This window comes from Sebastes umbrosus, chromosome 7, assembly GCF_015220745.1.
Source record: "Sebastes umbrosus isolate fSebUmb1 chromosome 7, fSebUmb1.pri, whole genome shotgun sequence".
Classification (NCBI taxonomy): domain Eukaryota; kingdom Metazoa; phylum Chordata; class Actinopteri; order Perciformes; family Sebastidae; genus Sebastes; species Sebastes umbrosus.
In genome coordinates this window covers 26,010,333-26,021,599 of record NC_051275.1, presented here as the reverse complement: position 1 = coordinate 26,021,599, position 11,267 = coordinate 26,010,333, and positions in this window count along the sequence as shown.

Sequence of the window (11,267 nt, the reverse complement as noted above, 5' to 3'; positions counted from 1 at the left end):
CAAGAGGCAGCGGCTCGAGGCCAGATAGCTCTCGTAGATCTTGAACTTAAAATTCCCACATTTGTCTACAAAACAAGTGTTTGTAGTTTTTCTCAGAAGTCTTCCTTTCACACAACACCGATCCACTTATTTCCACATGCAGTCGAAAAAAAACCCACAAAAAAAGCCCACATTTTTTCCGGATTCCCTCTTTTTAGGTACGTCTAATATTCATTTCCCTGAGAGTATGTCAATCACTACTACAACAATTCTTCTTTTTTTTATCTATCTTCCCCAAAAACACGGCATACTAAAGTCTTTCCTCTGATTTCAGCGTATACTGTCTTCAGTGAAAAGCAAATCCAGCTGTGATTCACAGCTGGATTTCCTACCATGGAATAAAAAGTCTTTACTGGATGACTATATTCACTCAGAACTGTCACAGTTGCAATAACTGAGCTGTTCATTTCATCGATCTCTAGGGCGACTGACTAACCTATAAAACACAATACATCATGGGAAAAAAAAAAAAAACACTGGCAGGGAATAAACAGTTGAGTCAGTCAGATTCATAGTGTGGATGCTGTGGTGCACTTGCATTACTTTCAATGTTAAACAATATAGATTAGTTATTTTTATTTATTTCAACTGCCACTGTTGTTTCTGCATATAAAATGTATCACACCAGCATTTTTTTTTCAGAAAACATGTTGGAAAGGAATAGTTAAAAACAATTGTAACTGAATAGTTATCAATAAATAAAAAAAATGTCAAATTATGTTGTGATTATGCTCACTAGTTTTTCATTTCCTTATATATTTATTCTTCTGTAAACTATTTGAGACTGTTTTGAAAAGGCAAAAGTGTTCCATTTTTCCGCATTAACCTACTTAGATGTGCTCGTCATGCTGAACGTGTTCTTCTTTCTCGTCAAAAGAGAAACAAATAAATACTCAACTGTATATTTGACTTCCTGAGTGGGTGTCAATAAATAGTTACAAATGACTGCTGACGGAACAGGATGCTTTCTGCTGACATGTGTCACAGTGTCATCAGTTCAACTCCCTCTGAGCACTAAGCTCGCCCAGCAGGTTGCTGTCAACACACACAAGTGCCCAAACCAAAACCCGCGCAAACAAACACACACACGTACGGCAAATGCACACACCTATGTATACACACACACATGCACACAGATCAGCCAGGATTACTGTCAGAGAGGTTAGTACATCATGACTGCCTGAGCAATCCGCGCACATGTGCCAACAATTTCCTTTCACCTGAGGACAAAGGAGAGGGGAGGAAGAGAAAAAAAAAGATGATGGGGAAGATACCAATTGTTTATTTATATGGAACATCTTCTCAGAGGGAAAGAGAGCAAAAGAAAAAAACGCTTTTATTTCCTTCTGTATTGTAGAGATGATAGATTTATTGTCGCAATAAAAAAAAGAATTTGTAACAAGGATCGTTGTCTAATAGCTATTGAGAAACTGAAGCCCTTATGAGATGGAAATCTACAATGATCCAGCTTGTTTTTTCCATTGTCTGGATGTGGGAGGTCTCCAAACTCACTTTGAGGTTTTAATCCAATTAAGAAAACAGTAATTTATGTGAGTTCTGTGCCAGAGGAGTCTGCAAGACCTTTGCTCTCAATAACTCAGACCTCTTTTTATAAATGAGATCTTCACTGATTGAACTGCTGGAAGAAAAAAAAAAACACTTAAGAGACCCAACATAGTACTTTTATTTAATCTTTGAATCATCAGGCATTTCAGAGTAAAATAGATAAAGATAAACAAAGCCTGTGTGCATGACTGTAAAAGCAAAACAAAGCCATCACAAAAGGACCTCGTGCCACTCATACGTATTTAGATCTGGGACAGAAATTTACTGTGAAGACATTTTGCTCAATGTGCGGAAAGAGTTGAGTGTCATGGATGACAGTTAATGGAAAACACCGAAGTATCAGGTGTTGTTCGCTGTATCTCTTGGCTGGTGCTCTGTTTGGGTAACCCTGCACACTGACGACAACATACAATGAAGTGTGCACATGCTCCACAAAGCCATAATACCCTGTATGAGTAATGCATGAGTATTTACATTATGAAGGTTGTGCATGTTTATGTGTTGCATGAGCTCATAATGTGCATGTGTCAGTAAAGGTCTGTTGCATAAAGATGTGCAGTGCATGCATCACAGTCTGCACACATGTAGAATGCATGCATGCATAAGTGATGCAGGTTTGCGTCTATACAGGTATATTCTTCCAGCCTAATGCTGCACATGCATGGTGCCCTGCCCCGGTATTAAAGGCTGAGTAAATCATTTATGTCTCAGAGAAACGCGGAACACTGGTTTTCTTTATGCGTTGCTAATCAAGCCAACAGAAAATTACCAGATGTGTTTTGAGCCTGTGTTGATAAAGATAGCAACCATTAGTTTTTATCCACGGCCGTCCCTGAACAATAGTCCTCATTGTGTCTTGTCTTCTACTGACTCACCCTGAATACCAGTTTAAGTGATGCGTCACTACTGAGAGAACTTCATGCTAAATTTGCTTGAACATTTTGCAACAGTGCAGGTGAAGCACCACGATACCTCATGGCTTTTCCGGAGAAAGATTCTTATTATTGGGACGTGCAGGATTCTGCGATTGCACAATGACACACATTTATGTATAGCTTTAAGATATAAAATCTAAAGACACTTTTTTAAAACTGTAAACTTTTTTTAAAACTGTAAACTAAAATTGTAGAAAACAATTAAAAAATGTAATTTAATCTAATTCTAAAACTAATCACAGCAACAAAAATAGCTCACAACGGTAAATAATAGTTATTTATGGTTGTCATAATATTTTTAAGTCAGCATCAGTGGATTCCCCTGATGTACTTAAAGCTAGAGTCGGTGATCTTGAGAAATTAGCAAGAGTACACTAGATTTTTAAAAATGATCCAACCGAAAAACCGAGCCCAGCGTTGTCAACTGTTTTCCAGTGAAAGTAGCTAGCAGCTCCAAATGTCCCTGACTCTAGAGAGAAAGTCGCCAAGTTGGCAACACTGGCAATCCGTCTGTTCTGGCTTCCCTCCAAAGCCACTCCTCCCAATTATCATTATGTATGTAATCATATCATAATGAATGTGAATGATAAATGTGGTTATTGTTAGTACTCATAGCTGTCAAGCTAGCAGCTTGTGGAAAACTCTGGTGACATGCAATGAGTGCACGGGCAGATAGCGAGCAGGTAGCCCGTCCAATCATTTCATTCGTCCCAGCTGGTTTGTTACAGTCCTGCAGATACCAGGTTGTTTTCTTTTTTTGTCAGAGCATTTTAATTTATTGATTGCTGTTGAGATGTAATGACAATTTCAACTCATATAAGAAAAAAATGTCCCTAAAATCTTTACCCTATACCTTTAAGTGTCTCTGCAGTCAAAACATAAATTTGCAACAGCGCTTCTTCTCATAACTTGACCACAGAGCGGACGCTCTGCTGAGAGGGATGAGTGGATGTGAGCCCCAGAATCCGTGGTGCTGACAGCACCAGAGTGATTTAACAGCAGGGAGTGGAGAGAGAAGAGATTGAAATACCAGGGTCGGTCGGAAAGAAAGTAGAGCCCAAATGTAAGAAAAGAAGAGAAGCTGTGTGGTTGAAAACCCCAGTAAGACAAAGGCCCATTTGTGCCATCTCCAATATCATATCTGAGATGCAAAAAGACATCACACCTATACTATAATCCTTCTTTGATATATTAGTTTAAAAAAAACATTTCCAAGTACAAATATATGTTCAATCTGATAACGTTAAATGTGTCAATGTAGCTTCTATCTGACAAAACAAAGGCGCATTTGCTTTGAATTAAACTAAAAGCAGTGATCCCATCCTTCAACAGTTGAAAAAGCATTTTCTTTCAGACTCACTGAAATTCAACCCAGTCAAAGGTGAGGAAGGCTCAAAGCCACGTTTAGATAACTTCGTCTGACAAGCTGACCTTTGACACAAGCACCCTGCCACCGCGACTGCTGGATGAGAAGTGAAACTAAGAAAACACTCTCCTCCACACCTTTCTGTTGTTTTTGATCTCATTCTCCTGTCCACCGTGAAATCAGTTCGCCCCACAGCCAAGACTCACAAATGCCTCTTGGATGAATCTTTGCGAATGTGTGTGTGTGTGCATGTATCTGTGTATACGTTTGAAGGCCCGAAGGGTCATCGGTCTCTTCCATCCTCTTTCTTCCCACTCCGACATCCCCGAATGCCACAGCACATGAGAGGACTGAGGATTAGAGAAAGTGTCCTCTCAGATGACTCGTCCATCTGTCCCCAGGATCGAGTTATAAGGAGTTGTGATATTGGGCCGATTCATTTCAATCAACAGCAGATCCAATTCAAATAAGCCCCTCGACTGTGAGGAAAATCCCCCCTGAGGCTCTGTTACCGTGTTCCTTTGGTGGAAGAGAAAATAGCGCAGTAACATTTTTTTCTGTCTCTCTTGTTCTTTCATTCGGTGATCAACGAGCTCGGCTGTTCCTTCGCTTCATCATTCCCAAACCTAATAGTGAGGCCATTTTCATCATTTCTTCATCTCTTCTTCCCTTTTTTTCGCCTTCAGTTTGGTCGCTAATCAGGAAGCACCTAGTCCCTATTCATCACGGAAATCGAATCATTACCACCCACACTACAGGAAAGAAAAACATCATCATTGCCTAATGCATTTTGCGGCTGCATTTATAGTGATTGCCATTATGCATTTTAACAGATGCGAGGGGTTAATGATAATGCTTTGATCTTCCTTAAACGAGTTGGCTTGAGATGTGACCTTTGAAGATGTCCATGTTTTAGCTCAATTATAACTGTCCCACTGGGAAATGTCCCAATATATCTCTATGGAACTGATTATTTTCTCCCAAAAATATTCACACTATTAGAAGATATTATAAATGATGTACATTTAAACAAATCCTACATTGCTGATCCTTTTCTGCTTCATCAGTAATGATTACTTTTAGCTCATTTAGTTCTTTTCACAAACTGTGATTTAAAATGATCTTAAAGGTGCCATTGATAACATTCAGCCACTAGCATGTCGCATTCTCCTTCACCGTTCCATTGCATTTACTTCACAACAAGTCATTGCCAGTTCGTTGCACAACCTTCATATGTTATGGTCGAGTGGAGTGAGTGTCAGGACAGACAGTTATGTCAAGTGATGAATCTTTCTCGGTAGAGTAATGATGTCATTTAGCAACACGTAGCTATAGGCCCACATTAGGTTGGTGTGTGTGTGTTTGTGTATGCGGCATGGCGCACACAACCCCTCCCCTGCTGCCGTATTCAAACTCAACAGAAACAAAATAAAACTCACCAAAACTGCGTCAGCAGCCAGTGACGGTATAAAACAGTCAATAAAATATGTTTTCAAAAAGTGTGAATCACCGCAATCAGGAGAGGTAATATAAGGCTGATGGGTCCAGTAGTATGCAAGATTAGCTGTTGACAGACACGCACTCATGTGTGCACACACACACACAACCAAATATATAATTTCCTGGATGAGATAATAATATAATGCTAGTACATGTTCCCACATCGTAAAAACAGAGGTTGTAAATGTGTCACGTTGGCAAGCTCAACTTCCTGACAATTAAGTGACGATTATTCTTAATGGTGATTAGAGTAATACAGTGGCTTTTATTGGTGCAAAAGCAAGAGTAGCCTGGATCGTGTAGAACAAACAGATGAGTCAGATGAGGTTACTTGAGGCATCTCTAGAAATCATCAGCTCCATTGCCATCTCTAAAGGCCTGTAATTTTATTTTTCGTGACCTGGCTGTTTTTTTCTGAGATTTTGCACCGTGAATAAAGCCGTCAGTCAATTACGTTGTGCCGAACGGGACGTATTCAATACGTACAATATAGTGTACAACAACATGGAGGCTCCGTAGTTCAATCCAAGACCGGAAAAATGTTTTACTCCTTTCAACCTTTACAAAGGCAGCACATATCAGATCCACTCCTTCCGTTCTCACCTAATAATATGAATACTGTATATGTAAGATAATATAAATAACAAAAGCCCTACACATACACAGTACACTGCGTAACTTACCAGAGGAAAACTCACTCGCGCATTTCGCTAACAGGAAACTAAAATACAGTAGTTTAGGCTTTACAACAATTTACCTCAGACAGACTGCCAGACGCTGCTCTGGGTCAATAGGATTCCGGTTTTGGCCGCTGACTGCTCGAATCTATTTGAACCTTTGATTGAAAAAGTGTTGCAACTGTCACAAATTCGCATCGCTGCCGGTATGAGCAGTTTTGATGCTAAATATTTGCAGCTGAGTATTGTACATTTTCATGTTGTTTATTCGTCACGCCACCACTGTGTAAAGGCTTTGAGACCAGTCTTGGACATGTGACATACAGTTTAGTTAGGTTTAGTTACAGTAAGGTCCCAGTCTTAAAATGATGGATTTAGTGGACTGACGAAGAATAAAAAGGATTAAGCGAGTAGAAAAAACTGAATGAATGTTGAATGAACAGTGAATCAGATCACGAGTCACTACTACACTGCTGAGCCTGTAAACAAAACATGTGGAAACAGTAACACGGGGTTAATGCGGAGAGATTCAACCAAAATAAGCAAAAACAATAATACCAGTATTGTCTCAGGATGTGTGCATTGTCAAAGAATGTATTTCTTTCACTGGCCTTTCCTTTTGACACATGCTGACACTCTGATAAAGTGGGTCTGTCTTTTTGTCAGTTAACACACACACATTCTAGGACTTATTACACACCAACGTATCTCTCTTCCATCTGCCATGCCCTTGTGTTTCATCACCTTTAAGTGCTTATGAAATGATCTATACTCACTGATGGCTCAGAGCCTTTTCCTTTTGCTTCACAAGCCAACAATGTTGTTTGTGCAGTCAGTCCTCGGGGCAAAGAGAGCTCACCTTGTCAGGGCCAAGGACGGAGATGCACCTCCTCCTCATCCTCGCTGCGCTCTCCTCCTCATCTTCCTCCTTTCTTTATATCCTTCTCCACCATCTCTTATAAATTTCCAACACGAGGATGTGTGTTTTTGTGCAAGTGTGTGTGTGTGTGTATGTGTGTGTGTGTGTGTGTGCGTGTGTTTGTGTGAGTGACTGTTGGTGTATGTGTTTCGGCCTGTGCATACACCCTGAGTGCATGGCACGGCGCCAAAAGCAGGCAGATAACATCTTGAAGGAAACATTACAGTACTGCATACTCAATTCAAATTACTCAAATGTTTATAGCAACCAGCGCCACAACAGGTGGAGAGGGATGAACCTTTGGCAGGCCTGCAGGTCTCGCTCTTCATGGAGCTGTGGTTTCTGATGCCTTATGACAGCAAGTCAAGAGGAACTGACTCACTTAAGCATGTCCCATATAAAGAAGGTTTTGTCTGCAGCGGAGAAGGGATTGAAAGTGTAACGCAAACTCACTAACATGCATCCTCTCATATAACTTTAGTGCAATCTGGAAACAACAGCCATTATGATTTAATCTGCTATATCTTTTGCAGCAACAAGCTTGTATTTATGTCTGAAAACTACACCTTGTAAAGCAAATTGTACGTTATTACGATGCCATTTCCTTCTAACTTAACTCTTGTCAGGCATATAGTGCATAGCCTTTTGAATTACTCTTATTACGGGACTTTTAGGACATCTAGGTGTGATTAAATTGACTGAAGTTGCCCACAAAAACTAATCATGTCAACCTCTGTCTATGATTTGTAATTCACACTTGTTATTTATGACAACCATGAGTAATATGTGGTATATTTTCCTTTTGAATAACCCACAGATGAGTCACGCATGCATCTGCCTCACGTGTAGCAGCTTGTATGTGCCTTGGCCATAAGCACAGCTGTTTCAGCAAAAATCTCATTCTAATGACAGCCGCAATTATGTTGAAATAATCAGAATAGATATGTTGTGATACAATTAAAAAGAATACTGAGCTTATTTCATTCACAAAACCACATATGGGATTCAGTATGCGCTAGTGAAGCATGCCAGTCCGCCGGCTCCACCCCCCTCACTCTGTTAAATCCAGCCCTGGAGCTGACGGATGACCCCTGGCTGCTCCCTGACATCAGCCGAGGCAGAAAAGCGCCGAGCCCCTTCACGGGATCATTGACATGCTCTGCTGTCAGAGCAGTTGACAGAGGAGAGGCTAAACATGTTGAGAAGATAGAAGCTCCTCACAGCTTGCCAATCACCAATACCCATTCTCTGTTTTTCTTCTCCCCAAGTGGAAATATTTGAAGAGAGGACAGATCGCTCACCTGAGCTCATTACCTGCCTGCTGGCCCAACACAACACAATTGAAGTGACATTAAGTCCTTTTACACACACACACACACACACACTTTTCCTCTCCGCAGGAAGAGGGTGTAAGTGTCCACCCGTAGAGAAAAGGAAAGTCGACTGTCAGCACAGGAATGAGTCCTGGCACGGATTTGTGTCAAAAAAAGAAGTCTTATTCAAAGAAATGTTGACAAGGAGGAAGTTTTCTTAGAGCTCTCAGAGAAGAGAAAACATCAGTTGATAAAAGGTGTCTGGATGTGAATACAGAACCAAGAAAGTCTCTGAGAGACGGCAAAAAATACACACACACACACACATTTCCTTGGTTCACTTCGTTTTATTTCAGTTGGGCACAGACCTATGAAATGAGCTTTCAACAAATACGTAATTGCTCAGTCATTCTGCCACTCGGTTGATCCCACATTACACAGCCGGCACTATTGCACTTTTTCCCCGACTCCCTTTGACATTTCCTTGGCTTTTACAGCGGCTTTCTTTATAAACTCAAGACTCGGTGTAAAATGTGGATTACAAGCCTATTGAGCTCAGTTTTTCATGTAGCCTAAATTAAGTGCATTAGGAGCTGCTCTTCACCATTAGGGAAAACCCTGAGTGAAAGCCTAGAGGAGAGAGAGAGAGAGGGCGGTGTAAATACAAAGAGATGCGATAAGAAAGAGAAGTTAATAAATTATATTTGTGAGGAAGAATCCCTCTGTGAAACGTAGGGAACTGGTAAAGACATTAAAGTGTTGTTTTTAAAAAATATTAAATATATAAAAGTACATATTTTTGCCTCTGGAATATTAAGTGTTTCAACTTTGCAACTTTCTGCCTCCTCATGGAAGTATGGGAGACAAAACTCCAGATATACAGTATCTTGTCAGCAATCGATTTGCTGCCAGCTGTAAACATTCTCCCCTGTACACCATTATTTCTGTCTTAAAGGTTTGATTTCTTACTGTAAAGCAAAGTAAGGAGGAGCACCATAAAACTCCTCGTCTTAAATGAGAGTATATCTCTCAAAGGCCAGACCAGGTCACGGCAGAAAAAAAAAAAAATCTGAACAGCGGGCTTTGCTGGATTTTGTGTGGATGACTCCCTTGTACTCAGCTGTCCCTGAGAATGAGTTACGATCAGTGAGAAACTCTGACAGTACCCACCACCCACATGGCCCGTGTCTCACTTGGGATTTTTCTACCCAGTTGCTGTAGTTTGAATGCATTTTGTCATAAATAAAATATTTTCTGGAAGTACAGGTATAGTGTACCACGGGCACACCACATGCATTTAGTAAAGTAGTAGCCTGATATTTTAAATCGTAACACTTGGTCTTGTACTTTTGACCATCTTTCTATATAATAAGTTTATTGCTGGAGAGCATCAACATCGCCAACAACAGAGCAAATACAATGAGTTTCCAGTACAGTTATCCAAACCACTTAATTTCAGATGAAACTAAAATCTCCTCTTACCATTAACTGCAGTAGCACCATGAGTGTGACTAAGTTGAAATAAGAAGCTTCTTTGCAAGATTTAATAAAGGGGCAATTCGGGAGATGATTCTAACCTTCACATTTATTTTCACTTCCCAAAGAGTCGTTCAGAACTTGTCTGACGGCTTGTGGAGTTGTCCTGTGCACTCCATTGTGAATACAGTTGATAATCATACAAGTGGTTTTGTATGCTGCATGCTGTGTGAAATCCTAATGCATTTTTAATACCTTTTCCAGGCAGCCACTAGCGGCAATTCATTTCAACATGATGTTAAAAACCAAGAGTCTCTTGAAACTTCCCAACCCATCACAATGAACGTCAAGTCTATTTATTTTTTTTTTGTCAAATCAATCCGCACTCAAGCTACATTGCCACTCAAAGATAATGTAACTCAAAAAATGTAAAAGTTGCCGTGATGTTCATTGTAATGGATTAAAAGTTTCAAGCAAGTTTCAACAGTCTTGTGGCTTTCACAGAAATGAATGGAACCCAATGGCTGCTTAAATACAGCTAAACGTCTAAGACTGTGGTTGACTGAACGATTTATGTTGTCACGTGACTGAAAGTTCACATTTAGGTCACATGATGACACCTGAGCCAGCTCCATTTGTCCTCTGATTCTGTAAAATCACAGATAATGTTCAATGACAATATCTGCACTGCAGTATTGTTAAGATATGGCAATAGGCAAAAAAAAAAACGAGGTTATTTTGCTACAGGCCCATCTATCACCATCACCGCCACACCCTTACCTTCCACCTCCTTACATCAACGGCACACTACTGTTTGCATTGGCAGGTAGTACGTTGGCACAAGATGTAAATCAAGAGGTGCATAATAGTTCAACGCTACTCCTAAGGATACTGGGCTGGCTTGAAAAATCATCGGACAATCATTGGACCTTTGAGCTTAGATTCTCTTCATAAAAAAAAAACTAGACATGCAATTAAAAATGGTCTGCAAAAACGTTTACATGGAGCTAAAACGTTCAAACACACTATCCTTTACATCCACACATTTATGGGCTGTTACCAGTGTAGGGGTTAGGTCATTACTGACAGGGATCTTCGTGGAGGTCTGTGGGGTTTTGAGGAGTCGGCAGTAATTTGGACATAGCAGCACACGGTAGCTTCTGGGTAAAACTCAACTGACAGGTCTATTACCGCCCATCTCAGCAGGCAGATATACACCCCTGAGTCAGTGATCATGACTTCCATAACAAGCCCTTCAATATCCCTGCAGCAAAACATGCACACACACACACAAACACACACACACACACTCAGTGGTTGATTTATGAGCTTGAGAGCCTGGAGGTGGGAGGCAGTGTCGTCGTCTCCCAGACATGTTGACCAGAGCATGAGCTATCAAAAGACGACAGGGAGGCGGGCAGCGCTGTAATTAACGCACTAAATACATTAGGCTGAAAGATCCCACAGCACATCAAC